Source organism: Podarcis vaucheri (assembly GCF_965113315.1).
Source record: "Podarcis vaucheri genome assembly, chromosome: W".
NCBI classification, from domain to species: domain Eukaryota; kingdom Metazoa; phylum Chordata; class Lepidosauria; order Squamata; family Lacertidae; genus Podarcis; species Podarcis vaucheri.
Genome location: NC_138757.1, coordinates 25,829,483 through 25,850,619, shown reverse-complemented (window position 1 = coordinate 25,850,619; position 21,137 = coordinate 25,829,483).

Below are 21,137 nucleotides of genomic sequence, written 5' to 3'. Positions count from 1 at the left end.
GTCAATAAACTCTCTTAACTCCTGCATCTCTCTGTCTGACATGGCGTACAGCTTGCCTACAGGGAGCTGTGCCCCAGGGAGTAAATTGATTTGACAGTCAAAGGGTCTATGCGGGGGTAGTTGGTCAGCTTCCCTTTCGCTGAACACGTCGCTGAGATCTGCGTATTGTCGTGGTACCTTCACCTTCTCTGTTACTTCCGTCCCTGCTAGGGTAGCTTGGGCCCCTGCTGACCCCTTTCCCTCCTTGCAGTGTTCTAAGCAATGTGCGGAACCAAAGGAAACCACTCTCTGATGCCAGCCCACCAGCGGATCATGTAACGCCAGCCAGCTCATCCCCAAGATAATAGGAGCCCCTCCCAAGGTGGCCACATTAAACGCTATCAGTTCGGTGTGCCTTGCCACCTTCATGATCATTGGGACGGTCTGCAAGCTGACTTCTCCTCCCAACAGCTCCCTGCCATCGATCGTGGTCACCTGTAGGGGGTTGCTTAAAGGGATCGTCTGTATCTGGTGTTCAGCTGCAAACTCTTTGCTCATGAAATTGCAGGAGCTGCCTGAGTCCAACAGCGCCTTTATCTTTAGAGGGTAGCCGTTTTGCAGCTCTAGTGACACTTCTATCACTAAGGCAGGTTTAGGAGGTTCTGGCTTGGGCACTTTCACTGCTCTTTGGCCTGGCTGCTGTGCCCCGACGGTGGCAGCCAGGCGTTGGCTTTTACTGGCTCCGGTATTTCCTCCACTCCTCCCTCAACAGCTCCCACCATCCCTTGCCATTCCTTCCTCTGGGGGCAGACTCTGGCAAAGTGACCTGGCTGTTGGCAGAGATAGCATTTCCGGGCGCCTTTTCCCTCCTTCTTTCCCCCCTCACTGGGTTTTGAAACTGCGCGCGCACGCGCTGTTCCGATTTCCATCGGCTCCGCCGGCGGGAAAGTTGGCTCTGGAATGTCTGGAATTCGGAACTCCTTCCACCACTCTCCCTTCCCTTCCCGCCTCTCCAAGGCTCTCGCCTCCTGGCGCGCTCCTATGGTCAGCGCAGATTTGGTCAGCTGATCCATAGAAACCGCCCTGGGACTCCGGGAAAGTTCGTCTTTCACAGCCGAAGCAAGCCCTTCTTCAAATAGCATTTGAATGGGTTCCGCTGATAAATCCCACCCCAATCTGTGAACCAGCATGGTGAACTCAGTCCAGTACTCACGGACAGATCGGCTCCCCTGCTTGCAAGCCATTAGCTGTCTGCGCACCACTCCCTGCTCAATATCGCTGGAAAACATGAGATCCATTGCACGAAAGAACTTCATGGTGTCCTTTAGGACGTCATTATTCGTTGCCATCAGGGGTCTAACCCAGTCCCTCACCCCCCTTTCAAGATGCCCAATCACGAAAGCCACTCGCGATTCCTCGTCAGGGAATTCATCAAACTGCACATTGAGGGCATATTGCATCTCTGTTCTAAAGGCATGGTAGTCCTTGGGGTCCCCCCCAAACTTCTGCACCAATCCTGGTACCTTTCTGGTGAACTGGGTGGCTTTCCCCTTCTTGTCTGCATCCTGAGCCCTTCTCTCCTCAAGCCTCGCCGTCTGCAGCGCCAGTTGGATTTCCAACGCCCGGTACCTTTCTTCCAAGCTTGGACCAGCTCCAACTCCTGCTTCTCCGGTTCCGGCTGGGTCACTCATGATGCCTTCTCCTGCACAAACAGCTTACAAAGACTGTCGGAATGCTGTGATGGGATGATGAGCTGCTTGTGCGTAAAATCGTAGTCCCTCAGAGTCTGTGCAAGTTCACAAACCTCTGTCTGTGACAGAGCCCCTCAGACATGGCTGCTCTAGTCACTTGTAGATTCCGACAGTGGTTGCTTTCGGAATCGTTTCCAGCATAAAAGCTCCTTAACGGAAACACGTCTTCTGGACTCGCGGCGTGACAGTTTCCGGCGAGGAGTGGGTCTCCCTATGGGAGCTTCAGACACCTCCCCACTGTTCTCGCTGGACGTGTCCCTGAGCCCTCCCTCTTGCTCGCTTTCCCTCAGAGACCCACCTCTCCCCCTGCTGGTTCCTGCTTCAGCTGCTGGGTCTCTCCCAGCCTCCGTGAGACTTTCCACCAGAGACCCACCTCTCCCCCTGCTGGTTCCTGCTTCAGCTGCTGCGTCCCTTCCAGCCTCCGTGAGCCCTTTCCCCACCTGTTCCTCCGATGGCAGTTCCCTGACAGAGCACTTTGACATGAAGGATCTTGGTGAGGTATCCAACTATCTTTCTCTGCAGGTGGAGAGGGACCAAGCAGGTAATTTTCTGGTACACCAAACACAGAAAATTGCTGATGTATTAACCAGGTTGAATTTGGTTGATGCAAACCCAGCAGACACACTGATGGTGACAGGTTACCAGGTAGATAGTACTGCTGAAGCGTTTTCTGACACTACGCTGTACAGATGCAATTGGGTTGAACCACAGGTACTACAGGTTACACGGAAAGGGGGAGGATGTTAGGATATTTCCATTCCACCTTAAAAGGGGGCAGGCTTTGTGAGTCACAGAGTCTGCGTATTTCCTGTTCACAGGAAGTATATGTTTTGTCTATGCTTTCGTTTCTCTCTGTCTGTGCCTGAGACATCGAAGCAGGCAGTCATGTTTTTTTCTTTGTTCTGACCAACGCTGAATAAACTTGTAAATATGCTCTCCTGAGTTGGAATTCTGGAAGCCAAGACCCATGTTCAGAGTAGGTAGTCTTTGGTGAGAGAACCCCAGCAGAGATTTAACATGGCCAAACATGCAGCAAAGGAAAACATGGAAATATAAGCTTTATAACCTTTAAAATGTGTGTTTCAAGTAAGTCACAAAGTATCCCACTTCCCTAGCACACAGATAGACGACACATTTGGTAAATTATAAAATGGTTTACTTACAAAATTCTTCAAAGGTCAGATTAAGGCGTTTTCCCATACAGCAGTCAGAAGAAGTTGCGCAGGCAGTAAAATGTTGCTTGTTAACAAAATGGTAAAACGTCCTAAACTATTGGTATACAAAAATGCTTGTCTGAAACCAAAGAGGCTGGTTAAAGCCATGCGGCTGCTCTGGAACTACCAACTCAGACCACCTCACACACACAATTCACATGTAGACTGATTCCAACAGAAAGGCTTGGTTGCCCATTTTCTCGCAAGGTGAGGAGAAGTGACAGGCTAAACCAGGCAGGACAGCTTACTAAATGGCATTAGCCCCTTCATGCATTACTTAGACTCAAGAATGCTGGTTATATGAGTCTGGTTACCCTACAATTTTAAGAACAGTGCATACTTTTTGCAAATTAAAAATTGACAGATACATTACACAAGTTAAATTGCTGATGTCATCACTGAAGTTTGTGCTGAGCTTGGGCGGGGTGCTAGTCTTTGTAAAGAAGAGATGAGGTAAATTTCTTTTAAAAGCAAATAGTAAATGGCATATTTGGAAACATATGCAGATGCTGTTGATGTGAGCACAAGGTAAAGCACTAGGAAAGGTGACTTCCAATATCATGTAATCTTTTGGGATTATGCCCACCCCCGGTTATGTGTTTGGATCTCCTTGTGTTTCATTAAATGACTTCCTAATCATTTATTTTTATATAGTTTTTTTAAAGCTCAGATTAACACTTTTGCATTGTCATATAATTTTCAGGCATCTTAGTGCTTTTTCAGCATTGTTTTAATTAAATCCAAAAGACACACACACACATACACATACACACACACACACACAAACACACACAAAGGGAAACCAGTAGAGAGAGGTGCATTGAAACAAAACAAATAGTAGTAATAACCAAGATAGGGCACATAAGATAGAGGGCACCACAGAAAAAAAGAGAGGAAAAGAGAAGGCAGGGGGAGAAGAAAAAAAGGAAAGTTAGGAAAAGGTTAAGAGGGAGAAGGATGATGTTTGCAACCTTTTCATTCCAATAATTTATGAAAAGGATCCTCCTTTCTAAGAACTGCTCTCTTTTTGCTTTCTGACTTCTCTACTTGAGTATGTCACTTTATTGCATGTTACCACTTGCCATACTTTTTCTCTTAGTGGGGCCGGGGGGGGGGGTGTCATTTCTGTCTTCTAGTATTCAGCAATGCAAATTCTGGCTCGCACTAGAAGAGTTACAATCACTTTTAAGTCTGTTGGTCTCACCTCCAATCTCAGATAGCAAAGAAGAACTGTTTTCAGAATGTGTGGCAAGCTGTAGCCAGTGCTTTCTTGTATCATGTCAAACACACAATTCCAGAATTTCTTTAATTTTTTTACACTACCAAAATATATGACTTCCTATTTTGGGTGATGTAAAGAAAGAGTGTGTTCAACTTACTTTCAAGGTTCAGTTCACTTATTGCAGTGACTCTGTGTCACCATTAAGATTATTCCCAGTAAGATGCAAACTTTAATCTCTGCTGAAAGCTGCCAGAAAATGTGTCCAGAATTTTTAAAATGCTGTTCAGTAGTCTGGGGAGTATTAGAAATTATTAATTGCCTTCCATATATGTCCCAATGTGATGTACAAAATACAATAAAAACAGAAGAAAAAATAACAAGATGCTCACTTGGTTAGTGTGTGGTGCTGATAATGCCAGGGTCACAGGTTCAATCCCCATATGGGACCGCTGTATATTCCTGCATTGCAAGAGGTTGGACTAGATGATCCTCAGGGTCCCTTTCAACTCTACAGTTCTATGATTCTATGACTGCAAAGTGAACATCCATAGCAAAGACTTGTACATTCATCTGGAAATGCTTATTAGAATAAAAAAAAACTTTTTCAGTTATTTCCAGAAATAACTCAAGAGGAGTACTGAGCAGTTTATTAAGAGGTTATCAGCAGCCACAGTGCATCTATCATAAAGCTTCTTCTATCCCTTAAAGATAGTGTGTCCACTTCTGACTGTAAAATCACACTTCTGCCAAATCTTGAGCTGTAGAACATAGTAGCCTGTATTCTTAGTTTGTATCTTCATCACAGTTTGATGTGCTAAATTAAGCTTGTGTTAAAAACTATGTGTCAGACTGTCCAGGGGTTAGAATCTAAGGAAGAGTAGTGTGTATTCTAAGCATGGCTGTTGTCTCAATTGGTAGAGCATGAGACTCTTAATTTCAGGGTTGCGGGTTTGAGTTCCATGTTAGGCAAAAGATTCCTGCACTGAAGGGAGGTGGACTAGATGACCCTTGTGGTTTCCTCCAACTCTAGAATTTTATGTTTCTATGATTTCACAGTGCTAAAGAAAATAGTAACTGTGGCACAAAACCTTAGAAAATGGAGTCTTTATCAAGGCCGCTGCATTTAAAAGAGACAGACAGTATGGATTCCTGATTGTTTAGGATAATATAATTGTCAACAAACTTTAAAGGTAAAGGTAAAGGTACCCCTGCCCGAACGGGCCAGTCTTGACAGACTCTGGGGTTTGTGCGCCCATCTCACATCTAGAGGCCGGGGGCCAGCGCTGTCCGGAGACACTTCCGGGTCACGTGGCCAGCGTGACAACGCTGCTCTGGCGAGCCAGAGCCGCACACGGAATGCCGTTTACCTTCCCGCTGGTAAGCGGTACCTATTTATCTACTTGCCCCCGGGGGTGCTTTCGAACTGCTAGGTTGGCAGACGCTGGGACCGAGCAACGGGAGCGCACCCCGCCGCGGGGATTCGAACCGCCGACCTTTTGATCGGCAAGCCCAACAAACTTTATGGTGCTGTTAATAATGAACAGAAATTAACACACACACACAACATCATTAGCTGATTAAACAGCCGTGGTTGGCTTCCTTAACTTCAGGCCCAGGCTTTGGGGTTGTGTATTTAATAGATGGCCAGCTCCAGGTTGCAGCTATTGTTGCTTCTGAGCTCTGAAGAGAGCGAGAGATTCATTACCCCCTAAAACACAATGGACATTTATCACACTGTGGGTTATTCAAATCCAGCACCAATTGCAGGCCACCCCCATTCTTTGCTAGCCCTCCTCTGCAACACACTTATTGTTTTGGGGCTCCAGTAAAGACCTTGGCCCAACCAGCTGCTGCCTTCAGTCCACTGTCTCCTGCGTGACTTCCTGCATCAGAGCTCTGGAGCTGGCTCTGGAGCCAGTTTTGGACCATACCAGAGCTCGTCTGCTGCATCCCTGGCAGCAGATGCTGCCAGCTCAAATGGATTTGCAGGAGCTGAGCAGGGAAGAAAGAGAAAGAGAGAGAGATGGTGGGGTTTTTTTTAAATTAAAAAGCAACCCAGAGGCAAACAATCAGTGAAGAAGTTTTGGGGAGGGGCCCAAGGGGGATATTTGGAAGGAAAACATCCAGCCTCTGGATACTCCACTTCTCCCCCCCCCCCAAAAAAAAAGTCAGTTGGGGATGCCTGTGAGCAGATAGGTCTTGGCCAACATCCGTGTGCATGCTGCCTGATTTGGAAGGAAGAAAACAAGTAACAGGTATAAAGGAGCAAAGGAACTCAGCTGGTAATTAGGAAACTCCACATTGTATGGGTGGCAATGCGGGTGGGGTGGGCAACCATGCTTAGATATTACTTTAGGAGGTACTTTTGTAGACCAATGTTAAGAAATATACTATTGTTATTTTCTATTATCCTTCTCTCGTTTTTGTTTGTGTTTTTAGATTTCTGGTTGCTTTTCTTTCCAATCGTCTAGCAGGGAATTTATAGTATCACTAGTATCTGGATGGAAAAATCTAGGAAATTGCAAGAAGAGGGAATATCTTTGGGTATATATACAGCAGGGGAGTAAATGTACATATCTAACTAACAGGTCAACAGCTGTATCTGTTGGGATTTAGTCGCTCCTGCTCCAAACTGCTGTGGCTGTGCTTTGCTTTATTTTAAAGTTATTATCATTATTAAGATCATCATCAATTGTGTGGGTTTCTAAAACATTAATGTTCCATCTCTCTCTCTCTCTCTCTCTCTCTCTCTCTCTCTCTCTCTCCCAGGATTGCCTATAATTAGCTAGTAAGACTTTAAACTTCACACATTGCATGCATTCCTGCATATGTGGAGCAATATTTTCCTTTCTGCTAGCAATTCTGCTTTAGGTTTAGACCAGTTCCGTGTGGGCCAGATACTTCAAATCAGCTGAAATGAAATTTAAATCTCCACTTGGACCCTTTCTGCAATTTTCCACAGGGGAAGCTGTGTCTCATATGAGATAAGACTAACTATTTGAAGGGGAAAGAAAGGTAAATCAGCACTTAACCACTTCTTTACGAAAAAGTGAAAGTCTTTCTAATTTGCATCCCCATAGATTCATGCCAATTCTAGAATATTTATTACAGTAATAAAAACAAATCTCCAAACCACTGCAAATATGAGCCTTCAGGTTTGGAAGTGGGGCGGAGAAGGAGACAGACAATAGAATGGACCATTTGATGCTGACCTTTTGAATCCTGTTTTTGATCATGCAAATAAAACAGAAATGAAATAAGATAGGTAGGATTTGATTGTTTTGTTTTTGTTTTGTTTGAGTGGGGACTTTCATCCTGTAAACTGGATGTTTGATCTTTGTTGGTAAAAGCAGGAAAATTGCATCTAATTTTACAGGAAAAAACTAAATTTGGAAAAAGGGTGATGATTGTGGAATATAGTTCTAAATTCCATTTCCTTTTTGCTGGTCCTGTAAGACCAAGTTGGGAACGAAATGGTCCAAAATACAGAACCACAGTGTATATTTTAAAAAATAAAATAAAACATTTTTCTTTTTAAAACCATTATTTTGAATGTTTGTGACGAGGTGGTGGTGGGCAATGAAAACAATGTTCTTTGCAGGATACTCGGGGGTGGCGTTTCAGAGGCTGATGACCTGTTCCAAGATCCCATTTAAAAAAGCAGAAGGAAAATAGGTTTTTTACCTCTTAGATGATATTTCTCACTGCACCCACAGGGAAGGGGATCAACAATGATTTATTCAAAACTTATCTGGGGTTTATGTGTGTAAGAGGGTGTGAGCCACCTCCACCCCACTCAATCAATTTTACTTTATCATTTAAACAAATTGGACATTCTTATTTTGAAAGCCTAGTCAGTTTCACAGGCATAGGCAACAGCAGATGCTTAGAAGGGATAGATTCCCTAAAACACATTTTCACTCCCCTCCCCCACTCATGCCCTGCCAAAACGATCTGATTAGATTAATAGTGAGAAATGAAGGAGGGGGAAGAGAGAGGCAGGAGGCAGGATGAGAGAAATGGGAGATGGAGAAGAAGGAGTGCAAAAGTGATCAAGGGGACAGTTTGGGCATGCTGTGGATTTTCCTAGGAAAATGTCTATTTTTGTTTGTTGTTGTTGCTGCTGTTTAATTTTATTTCTCTCCCTGTAAGAGAGATGTCAACACAAAATACAAAACACTGAGAGATCCTGGAACCTTTGCTTCTGATTGTCCAAACGCAATTCTTGTCCAGGAAACATAGAAACCAAGAATTGTGTCTGGACATCTGGGGCTGAGTCTTCAACTCCCTCACATCAACCTTTCAGGAGACAGAGCTGGGGTGGGGATCAAAGGACTTATTCCAATCTATGATCCACAAGGCAATCCATCCCCTTGCCTGTTACTCAAGATGGAATTTCTCAAAAGTTGGGACCTGCGATTTCTCAATAAAATAGGTGTAGAGTTATTTTATGATTTTCATTATTTAGTCTACTGCTGGATGCCATTGAAAAACCCACAATTTAAGTGGTTAAAATATCTGTTAATATGTTAAAGCAGATTTTATGTTGTGTGTGTGTATTCATATATTTTCTTTCTTTGTTTAATTCTTGTCTACTTGTTCTGAACCTGAATAAAGAATTTAGACTGATTTTCCATTGATTCCCCCCCTCATTTTCTCTTAAAAGAATTAAGCTATGAATTTGTTGAAAATCATTTAAAATAAAAAAATGAAGCCACTGGCATTAAATTAAACTGGATTTTTTTTAAGTGGGGTAGGAAGAGAAAGAAAGAAATGGGTGTAAAGAACATTCAGATAGGAATCTTTTTGCCATAACATGGTTGAAGACAGCAGAGCAAGGCAGAGTCTGGTGTACCTTGAAATTTCCCTCCTTGGATGAATTTGAATAACTCTTGGATTGAGTTTGTGTGTAAAATCATACAAATTAAGGCTGGGAGCAGCGCATGGCATCTATCTATCTATCTATCTATCTATCTAGATTAGTTAAAGCTGCTTACAAATGAAATATAAACATGAACATGGCAGGCATGGCATGGCATTTTTATATTAAAAGCAGCAAAATGGGAGAGTTACTGGCTGGCAATACCTGAAGGGGGTCAGGGAGAAGAAGGTGGAACCACATGGTTTCAAAAGGCTCACACTCTGGGAACAATTAAATCAGGGGTCCTCAAACTTTTTAAACAGGGGGCCAGTTCACTGTCCCTCAGTGTTGGGGGCCGGACTATAGTTTGAAAAAAATAAGAACGAATTCCTATGCACACTGCACATATTTTATTTGTGGTGCACAAAAAACAGGGAAAACAATACAATATTTAAAATGAATAACGATTTTAATCAACATAAACTTATAAGTATTTCAATGGGAAGTATAGGCCTGCTTTTGGCTAATGAGATGGTCAATATCTGATTCCATATTTGTCACTGCTAGTTGTAGCAAGTGATGCAAGTGTTCATCCTGCAATCTGAGGCTCTTCTTCGCGTGTCTCCCCCGCAAGAGGTCTGGAGGCCTGCAACACAAGAATGGGCCAGCAGCCTCCTTACATTGTTCTGAATTCAATAAGGCGTTAGAATGTAATCTAACTCCTAAATTGTTGGATCTGGCAAAGGTTGGAAATAACACAGGGCAGTTTCCTCATGAGGTAGTCATGTGATAATGGCTGAGTCAGATGGGCCATTGGGGGAGGGAAGTGGGGGGATCGGGTTGCTTTTCCGGATTGGGTGGGGGGAGTTGTGACTAAAAAACAATAGGAGGGGGCAGGAATCGCGCTCTGCAGTCGCCTGGAGCTTTGCAAAAAAGGGGGGTAATGGGGAAGGTTGTTGCTTGATCCCTCCCCCCCCCCATGGTCTTCTCAGCCTGCACTGCAATCTCTTTGAGGCCATTGCACAGAAATGCACCCCAGGACTTTTTTTTTACGTTTCCCACGCACTCCCTTCTTTTCCAGCCTCCCACCTCACACCACCCCAGTGATTAATGCATGCAGCTCTGTGGAGCTGGAAAGAGGGGCGGGCAGAGTTGTATGGTCTTGCCCCCCCTTCTCAAACTGGGGTGGCAGCCGCTTTAGGAAGGCGAGGGGAGGGCAGGAGTCGTTGCACTGCATCTCTGGGGACTGATCCTCCTCCTGTTGGTGGCTTTCCTTGATCCCGTCTCTGGCGATCTGTGGCTTCCCCTCTCCCTCTGTAAGGGTGGGCATGCACTGTAAGTAGTGGTTTCATATTTTGCTCACCCATCAAGCTGGTTTGTTTGTATCCCCCCCCCCCCCCACCGTCTGATCTGCCTTTTCCTCTCACAGTGACTCGTTCTCTTTTAACTGCCGTCGCTGGTGGAAGCCACAATTGCCGGGCGGGGCAGGTTCAGGACCCTGGCTGGCCGGATCTGGCCTGTGAGCCATAGTTTGAGGATCCCTGCATTAAAGGGTTGATCATACAGGAAAGGGGAAGGCTTGGCAATGGTCCTTGGCCTTTTCAAAAGCAACTCATCTGGCTCTCCCCACCCCTTTCACTGTTTCCTCCATTTCCTAGATTGTCTGGCTCTAAGGAGTGCTTCTCTCTCCCTCAGACACTGAAATGTTTGTATTTTAACTGTATAAATTTTGTAGAAGTCAGACTTTCACTCCACTCCACAGTATTAATAGACATGGGGCTGCTGATCAGCATGTAAAATGCCGCTTCCGTTCTTCTGGATGGTCGCTTTCTGTTTTCTGAAGATACAGTACAGCCATGCTGCATCAGCTGGGATTCTCTCAGCCTGCTGCGTTTTTGACTTGGAATGAAAAACACGTTAGACAACATAACGTTACAGCATTTCAGTTCCACAGTCCTGGTGCTTTGCACCTCCAAGGAGTCTCCACCCGACTGGTGGATCGGACCCTTCTGTGGTGTAAGACTTGCTGAAGTCTTGCATCTCTGGCCTTGCTTCATGCTGCCTTTGGAAAATGTTGCAGATCTTCCTGGCCTTTGGACTCTGTCCAAACTTCCCACAGGAAAACCTTTCCGGTGCTTCAAACTCAGCAGCAGCACCTGGTGGTTGTAATGATGGTTGGCAGTCAACCCCCCTTGCTCCTCCTGTGCTGGAGATTTATCACCCAGAACAGGAAACATCGCCCTTTGTGCAATTTTCCTCCAAATGCCTCCCATCACGTCTGCAGCCTTTGGTTTCAGGAAAACAATTCTGCACGGTCGTCTGGTATACTGTATCAGCCTCCCCCGGGGCGTGATTTATGGCATTCTGCTGAGCTATTGCCTCCCACTGCATGTGGGTGTCAGAGACAGCAAATCCTGCCCTCCGAACCTCTCTGACATCCTGGTCAGCAACCCCCCCCCCCGCCATCTTGAAGTGTCCAAGTGTGACGCAGCTTTAATTCTTGCCGAACACACACTGCCTGTTGGCATCAGACACAGCCTGGGTCTTAAACTGCTTTTGCTGCTTCAGGAATGAAACACCTGCTCTCCCGTTCCCCTTTCTTTTCTCAGGGAATGAATCAGAAGATCCGTTCTTCTCAGGCTTATTGCCTTGTCTGCTGTTATGCAGCATTGAGGAATGTCCTCCCTCCATAACTAATAAATCAGTAGCTACATTCTTGGCAAAGTCTTGCCGCATCAAGCAGCTCTTCTGTCTCTTGAAAAGCAGCTTTTCCATTCCCTCTACATAACTCAGGGACTGGGACTTTTACGCCTTCCTGCTCCAACTCCTTTCCAGAGATTACTCTGAGCCAGGAAAACATAGTCGTAAATCAAACAGGTTATTCTGTGCACAAGCTGCTGGCATTGGTACAAACAGTCCAGTCTATTCACTTTCGGTTTTAGGCTCTCGCATCTACACTTACAGCTGTACTCACAGACTCTATCTGCAGCTCCATCCAGAGAGTGCTTCACACTGCCGGTTGCCAGAGACTTCAACTGGGACAAAAACAGCCCCCAGTCCTTCCAGCTGGCACTGAGCCTGCTGTCCTCTGTGGACACGAACCCTGGGCCCATAATCATTGTCAGGAGGTTCTACACATGAGTAGGAGTCCGGCAGAGACACATGCCACACTGGCATGTTCTCTTCCTCCTGGTCGTTCTTTCAGGATATTCAAAATCTTTCTCCAGCCCGAACATCACAGTGACTGATACCTCAGAGGCATCAGCACACTTCAGGATCAGCAGAGTATAGGCAGTCAGCATACAGACTCAGTAGCGCAGCATTTGGCTATACTACGTTTATTTACATATACAAACTCAGAGCATCGTAACTCAGCTCCTTCCTCTTCAGCATCAGTCAGCAAAGAGAAAGAGCAAAGGACAAACATCCCACATCACAGAAACACAGTAATATAAACAGCCTGTCTCCATCACTTCCCACAATATGGAATGAAAACATACACTGTCATGTGATATAAACAATCCCATGACTGTGACACGGGGAATGAATCCTAACAGCCAAAACTCACCATGAACACCTTGCTCATTCTCTTAGAATGGCAATGGTGCCCACCTGAGAGGTGCTGGAAGTCTGTTCTGGAGAGTTAGCCCTGGTTTATCTATCCTCTCCCTGCCACCCCTAAGCCTCAGAGCAGGAGTAAAGGGAGAAATGAGAAATAATGCAATGCAACACGTTTTAAATGCATAACTGTCAGGGACTGGACTGTCAGGAGCCCAGGCTGCCATCTTGATAACACAGCACACAAGTCATAATTAGCTTGAAGATTTATTGCAAAACAAACAATAAGCCTCGGACACTCTATCGGAGCTTCCGTACCTTACAATTCAGTTGACCCTTCTGAGGAGTTCTTTTTTAAAAAAATATATATATTTTGCTTTAAACAAATACATATAAATATAGACAACCAAAATTACAAAATAAAATTTATTATTAATAATAATAATAATAATAATAATAATAATAATGAAAAAAGCTAAAAAAAACTACAAAAAATATCAAAATACATGACATAAAATATAAACCATTATGGGAAAGAAAAAAGAAAAAGGAAAGAAGAAGGAGGATGGGGGGGGGGGGAAGAAAAAAGAAAAGAAAAAAGAGGAAGATGAGCCAAAACACAAGAAGGCTCATCTATTGTATGCTTCCGTCAAGGTCACAACAGATCATTATTCTTATCAATTCTCTCTATCTGCATTCCAAGGAATCCCTCATCTTGGTGTCAGGGAACATTTCCCTATGCAGTATCATTCTAAACATAACCAGGTCTTTCTTGATGAACCCTTACCCCTATGATACAGTGGTACCTTGGGTTACATACGCTTCAGGTTACATACGCTTCAGGTTACAGACTCCGCTAATCCAGAAATAGTGCTTCAGGTTAAGAACTTTGCTTCAGGATGAGAACAGAAATTGTGCTCCGGCAGTGCGGCGGCAGCAGGAGGCCCCATTAGCTAAAGTGGTGCTTCAGGTTAAGTACAGTTTCAGGTTAAGAACAGACCTCCGGAACGAATTAAGTACTTAACCCGAGGTACCACTGTAATTATTTAAACATTCCCATTCTTCTTTCACCATCTTTTTAGGTTTATCTCTTATTGCATCTGTCAGCTTCGCAAGCTCCAAGTACTTGCACAATTTGACTACCCATTCATCTTTAGTGGGTGTATTTTTATCTTTCCAGTGTTTTGCCACTATAACCCTTGCTGCTGACGTCACATACATAAATAACCTGGTTTTATTTTTGGGAATATTATCTGAAACCATTCCTAGTAAAAATTCTTCCGGTTTCTTGCTAAATGTAGTTTTTATCAATCTCTTTATCTAGTCATAAATCATATTCCAAAATCTTTGTATCTCTAGACAGGACCACCACATATGGTAGTATGTTCCTATCTGTTCCTTACATCTCCAGCATTTGTTATTGTATGATTTATTTATTTTTGCTAGTTTTACAGGGGTCAAGTACCATCTATAGTACATTTTCATATGATTTTCCCTTATAAGGAAGCAAGCTGTGAATTTTATATTTTTAGTCCATAATTCATTCCAAATACTGGGTTTGATCATATGTCCCAGGTCCCTCTCCCATTTTACTGTAGTTTATTTGATATCCTCCTCTTTTCTTTGCCAATTCAAAAATAATTTGTACATTTTTGAAAGTGTCTTTTGATTATTATATAATATATCCTTTTCCAGATAGGATATTTTGTTGTCAAATCCTTTTATCCTTTTCAAGGGCGGCTTTTAGTTGATAATACTCCAGCCAGGTTATTCCCGTCTGTTTCAGTTCTCTTAGGTCCTTTATTTTCGGATCGCTACTTATTTCCTCTACTAAATCCTTGTATGTTAACCAATCGCTGTTCATATTTTTCATATGAACCGTCATAGATTCTATCGGTGACAACCACCATGGTGTTTTGGTCACTACTGATTTTTTACTCCTCTCCCATACTTCATATAATGCCCTTCTCACAATATGATTTAAGAATCCTTTGTGGGATTTAACCTTGTCATGGCCTATGTAGCCTTGCCACCCATATACAATATCCCATCCCTCCAGATCTAGGACTTCTGTGTTTTTATTTTATTTTTTAAAATAATATTTATTGAAGTTTTACAAACATTAATAAGTTTCAAAGTTTAAACTTAAAAAATAAAGACAAAGAATAACCCTAATAGAATAAGAAAGAATTACAAAAATACAAAAGCAAAACACATGAAAAATACAGAATAGAAAACAGTTAACACGAAGAAAAAAGAAAAGAAAAAAAGAAAAATCAATAATTTCATATCTTATACTTCATTTACTAGTTTCCTGACCTCCTCACACCTCCCTTTTTGTATTCCAGTTCAGATATTTAATTCAGCAAGTCCTTACCCTCTATCATTTGTCCTTACTCAGCATCTTAACCTATTATAAATATATATTTTCCACCATTATCAATCCATATTTACATATTCTTGTTAATCTTTTTACCAACACCGCTTATTTTCAATCCAACATCCCTTTAACATTCATTAATGTTACAGTATTTCTGCAAGTAGTCTTTAAATTTTTTCCATTCTTCTTCCACCGCCTCTTCTCCCTGATCTCGGATTCTGCCAGTCATTTCTGCCAATTGCATGTATTCTATCACCTTCATCTGCCATTCTTCCAGGGTGGGTAGATCTTGTGTCTTCCAATACTTTGCGATGAGTATTCTTGCTGCTGTTGTAGTGTACATAAAAAAAGTTCTATCCTTCTTTGGCACCAATTGGCCGATCATGCCCAGGAGAAAGACCTCTGGTTTCTTCAAGAAGGTATATTTAAATACCTTTTTCAGTTCATTATATATCATTTCCCAGAAAGCCTTAATCCTTGGGCACGTCCACCAAAGGTGAAAGAATGTACCTTCTTTTATTCAATTTGAACTCAGAGACCTTCCCATATTCTTCCAGTTGTGCAAGCATTTTGGATACTTTCTACTGGGTTTTCAGTGGTTACGATTACATCGTAGGAGAGTGGGTTATCATATATCGCCCTAATTCCATTAATTATCCCCCCCCCCATGTCCAGACCTTTAAAAGTTTCCAATGGGAAATTCCATGATACTCTATCAAAGGCTTTTTCTGCATCGACCAATAACTTTTACTTGGTTTCATTTCCACATACTCCAAAAGGTCAATTATTATTCTTGTATTATCTTTTATGTGTCTATCCGGTAGGAAACCCGGCTGGTCTCTGCTGATTATTTTGTTTAGAATCTTTTTTAATCTATTAGCCATCACTCCAGTATAGATTTTATAATCTGTATTCAACAGGGAGATTGGTCTATAATTTTTCATTTCTGTCAGCTCCATTCCCTGTTTCGGGATTAGAGTGATCAGTGCTTCTTTCCATGATGGTGGTATATCCTTTCCCCCCAATATTCATTATTCTATGTAATATAGGGTGGATTACTTCTTCCAGGTTCTTATAGTATATTAATGTGATTCCATCTAGACCTGACGATTTGCCACTCTTCATTTTCTTTATCACTTGTGCTATTTCATCTATTTCTATACTAGAATTTAGGGCCTCAACTTCTTTTTCAATTCTTGGTAATTTATTTTGTTGTAAATACTCTTCCATTTTATTAACATCTAATTGTTCTTGTTTATACAATTCTTTATAAAAAATTTAAAATGTTAGTTTTATTTTTACTGGGTCAGTTACCGTATTTTTCGCTCTATAAGATGCACATTTTCCCCTCCAAAAATTAAGGGGAAATGTGTGTGCGTCTTATGGAGCGAATGCAGGCTCCTTGGCTTCAGCGATAGCAATGCGAAGCCTCCGAAGCGCAGTAAGAGTGTTCCCGCCGTGCTCCGGAGGCTTCACGTTGCTTTCGCTGAAGGGTAGGTGCCCCTTCAGCTAAGTGGGAGGAAAATGGAAGGGGCTCCGTTTCTCCTGCTGCTTCGCTGAAGGGGCGCTGCACAGAGAGGGGGAGATTTTTCCCCCCTTGTTCTCCCCCTCTAAAACAAGGTGCGTCTTATGGTCGGGTGCGTCCTATAAAGCGAAAAATATGGTATTTCCTCCCCTTGGTCCAGTATTTTATTTATTATTATTTTTGTTTGCTTTTCCTTTATCATCCAAGCTAACATCTTACTGGGCTTATTGGCAGACTCAAAATACCTTTGTTTTGCCCATTTAAATTTATTTTCTACTTCCTTATTTAATATATTAAAAATATGGGATTGCAATATCCTTATTTTTTGTAATATTTCAAAAAAGAAAGAAAGAAAGAAAGAAAGCCAGAGACAGATTTAATTGTCTTTGACGGAGACCCCCCGATGGTCCCAGCAATTCAGATAACACCGTCGATGCCGGGAAATCGGGAAAATGCTGCAAATCAACCCCGAGAACAACAACCCCGTGCATATCCTAAGAACGGTTGCATCATTACCCAACCAGTGGGAGAGCTGATAACAATTTCCCCACCACAATGAAGCCAAGCCAGTTATGGAACATGCAGCCTTAACATTATCTCATGGAACATAGCGGGTTGGGCCAACAAACTAGGGGACGAGCCATTTCGTGAATATATAACGGGTTTTGACATAATAATGCTGCAGGAAACTTGGGCAACTGACAACATAGTTCTCGACGGTTACCACGCCTATGAAATCAAGGCCTCTAAACCGCTCGGAAGGGGACAACCGAGGGGGGGGGGCTAGTAATTCTGGTTTCCACTCAATGGGTATCACAAGTTATTGAGTGCTCAGTTTTCGAGCAGCTGGCACTGGGGATCACTTTGCATCTGGAATCCAAGAGTATCATTCTTGTTTCAGCTTATATCCCACCATATACAGTGCAAACACAGATAGAGAGCACGTGGCGTAAATTCCATAGTTTCCTTTATTCCCTACAAATTAGGTATCCTGGATCGCCATTTTACCTAATGGGAGATATGAATGCCAGAATAGGCTCAAATGATGATAGCCTGGAAATAAAATTCCCAATATTAAGAGATCTAAAGGAAAATAGCACCCTCTTTCTAAACCCACCCCCTCGTAGACATTCGAAAGATTGCCAAATCAACTATGCTGGATTCTGCCTGGCTTTTTTACAAATAAGTCTTGACCTCATCATTGCTAAGCCAGTGTGGTGTAGTGGTTAAGAGCGGTAGTCTTGTAATCTGGGGAACCAGGTTCGCGTCTCTGCTCCTCCACATGCAGCTGCTGGGTGACCTTGGGCCAGTCACACTTCTTTGAAGTCTCTCAGCCCCACTCACCTCACAGAGTGTTTGTTGTGGGGGAGGAAGGGAAAGGAGAATGTTAGCCGCTTTGAGACTCCTTAAAGGGAGTGAAAGGCGGGATATCAGGTTTCCCAGATTACGTAACCACTACACCACACTGGCTCCCAAATGTACCTTCCAATTATAGGCCAATTAGCCTGCTCTCAATAATTGGGAAGCTGTATGCCCGTTTCCTCAGTAGCAAACTGACAACTTTTCTAAATGAACACAATATACTATCTGAAGCCCAGGCAGCTTTTCATGAGAACCATTCAACAACAGACCACTGTCTAATGCTGTCCTTCCTAGCCGATAAGTATACCAGGCCTCTACAGGGTAAACTCTTCGTGGCCTTCATGGATCTGAAATCAGCGTTTGACTCCATCCCCAGATCCCAGCTATGGTCCAAATTAAGTCTGATTTTGCAGGACAAACGACTTCTCTTTCTCATATTTTTTTTTTTTTATAAAATTTTTATTAGTTTTACAAGAGTTTTTATAACAAACAAACATAAAAGAAAGACAGACAAACAAACAAATATAATTTCAAAATGTCCTTTCATAGACTTCTTTCCTCGGACTTCCCCATACCTCCCCTTTCTGCATCCTCATGTCCAAATTTTTATAGCAACTTATAAATGTTTTTTCCCGTCCTAATTCATCATAGTCCTTTCTTAATCTGATCTTATATTACTGCAACCCTTTCTCTCTGTAAAATCTCGACATTCTAAACTTCATCAAGTTTATAATAGTTCTTAAGATAAATCTTAAATTTCTTCCAATCTTCTTCCGCAGTCTCCTTTCCCTGGTCACAAATTCTGCTTGTCATTTCCGCCAATGTCATATAGTCAATCACTTTCATCTGCCATTCTTCCAAGGTGGGTAAATCTTGTGTCTTCCAATACTTTGCGATCAGTATTCTTGCTGCTGTTGTTGCATACATGAAAAAGGTTCTATCCTTTTTTGGCACCAATTGGCCGACAATGCCCAAGAGAAAGGCCTCTGGTTTCTTAAGAAAGGTATATTTAAATACCTTTTTCATTTCATTATATATCATCTCCCAGAAAGCCTTAATCTTCGGGCATGTCCACCAAAGATGATAAAAAGTACCTTCAGTTTCCTTACATTTCCAACATTTGTTATCAGGCAAATGGTAAATTTTTGCTAGCTTAACTGGGGTCATGTACCACCTATAGACCATTTTCATCACATTTTCCTTTAAAGCACTACATGCCGTAAATTTAATACCAGTGTTCCACAACCTTTCCCAGTCAGCAGACATAATATTATGACCAATGTCCTGTGCCCACTTAATCATAACTGATTTAACTGTTTCGTCTTGTGTATTCCATTTCAACAGCAAGTTATACATTCTTGACAAATTCTTAGTATTGGGTTCTAACAATTCTGTCTCAAGTTTTGATTTTTCCATCTGAAAGCCAATTTTCCTGTCTTGTTTGAAAACCTCCATTATTTGATAATAGTGGAGCCAATCTTGTACTTTGGGTTTTAGTTTTTCATGGCTCTTTAATTTCAGTTTCTCTCCATCCTGTTCTAAGATCTCGCTATACTTTGGCCATCCGACCTCCATATTAACTTTCTTGTGGGCCTTAGCCTCTAAGGGTGACAACCATCTAGGGGTTTTGTTTTCCAACAGATCTTTATATCTCATCCAAACATTAAGCAACGCTTTCCTTACAATATGGTTTTTAAAGGCACTATGCACTTTGATTTTGTCATACCATAAATATGCATGCCAGCCAAATGCATTATTGAAACCTTCTAAGTCCAAGATATCTGTATTCTCGAGGAGCATCCACTCTTTCAGCCAGCAGAATGCTGCTGCTTCATAGTACAATTTTAAGTCCGGCAGGGCAAATCCCCCTCTTTCTTTTGCATCTGTTAATATTTTATATTTTATTCTGGGCTTTTTGCCCTGCCAGACAAATTTCGCAATGTCTTTCTGCCACCTCTTGAAACAGTCCATCTTGTCAATAATCTGCAAAGTTTGAAATAAAAATAACATTCTAGGCAATACATTCATCTTAATCACTGCAATTCGGCCTAACATTGACAATCTCAAATTTGACCATATTTCTAGATCTTTTTTAATTTCTGACCAACATTTTTCATAATTGTCCTTATACAGATTCAAGTTTTTAGATGTTAAATTAACCCCTAGATATTTCACCTTCTTGACCACCGTCAGACCTGTCTCTTCTTGAAACTTATTCTTTTCCATATCTGTTAGGTTTTTCCCTAAGACTTTAGTTTTTTGTTTATTCAATTTAAATCCGGCTACCTGCCCAAATTGTTGGATTATTTCCAACACTCTTTTTGTACTAGTGTTTGGCTCCTGCAAGGTCAATACAAGGTCATCTGCGAACGCTCTTAACTTATAGTGTTTGGTTCCGACCTTTACACCTTTAACTTGCTGGTCATCTCTAATCATGTTCAGCAACACCTCCAGGACTGAAATAAAAAGCAATGGGGAAATTGGGCACCCCTGTCGTGTTCCTTTTTCTATCTTAAGTTCCTCAGTTATTACATTGTTTACAATCAACTTAGCTTTTTGTTCGGAATATATTGCACCCATACCATTCTCAAATCCTTGTCCTACCCCCATCCCATGAAGATTCTTTTTCATAAAACTCCACGAAATATTGTCAAAGGCTTTCTCCGCATCCACAAATATCAAAACTGCTTTAGTGTTTATGTTCACCTCTAACTTTTCCAGAATGTCTATTATGTTCCTAACATTGTCTGAGAGGTGTCTTTTTGGGAGAAAGCCTGCTTGGTCTCTGTGAATCTTCTCCATCAGTACTCTTTTAAATCTTTTTGCTAAAATGTCTGCAAAAATTTTGTAATCCACATTCAATAACGAAATTGGGCGGTAGTTCTTCAGTTGAGTCTTTTCAGTCTCTGTCTTTGGTATGAGTGAGATATATGCTTCTTTCCACGATTCGGGTGCCTTTTTTCCCTCTAAAATCTCGTTACAAACTTCCTTTAACGGTTGTATCAGCCATTCCTTTAAAGATTTGTAATATCTGGAAGTCAGTCCGTCTGGCCCTGGAGATTTGCCCAATTGCATGTCCTGAATGGCACCCTCTATCTCTTGTTCTGTTATTCTCTGATTTAACTCCACCTTGCTATGATGAGAGATTTTTTGTAATCCATATTTATTAAGGAATTTATCTATGTCCTCTTCATTTTGTAATCCTTGGGAATAAAGTTTTTTAAAATAACTCACAAAACAATTTCTTATCTCGTTGGGTTTAGATATATTTTTTCCATCCACTTC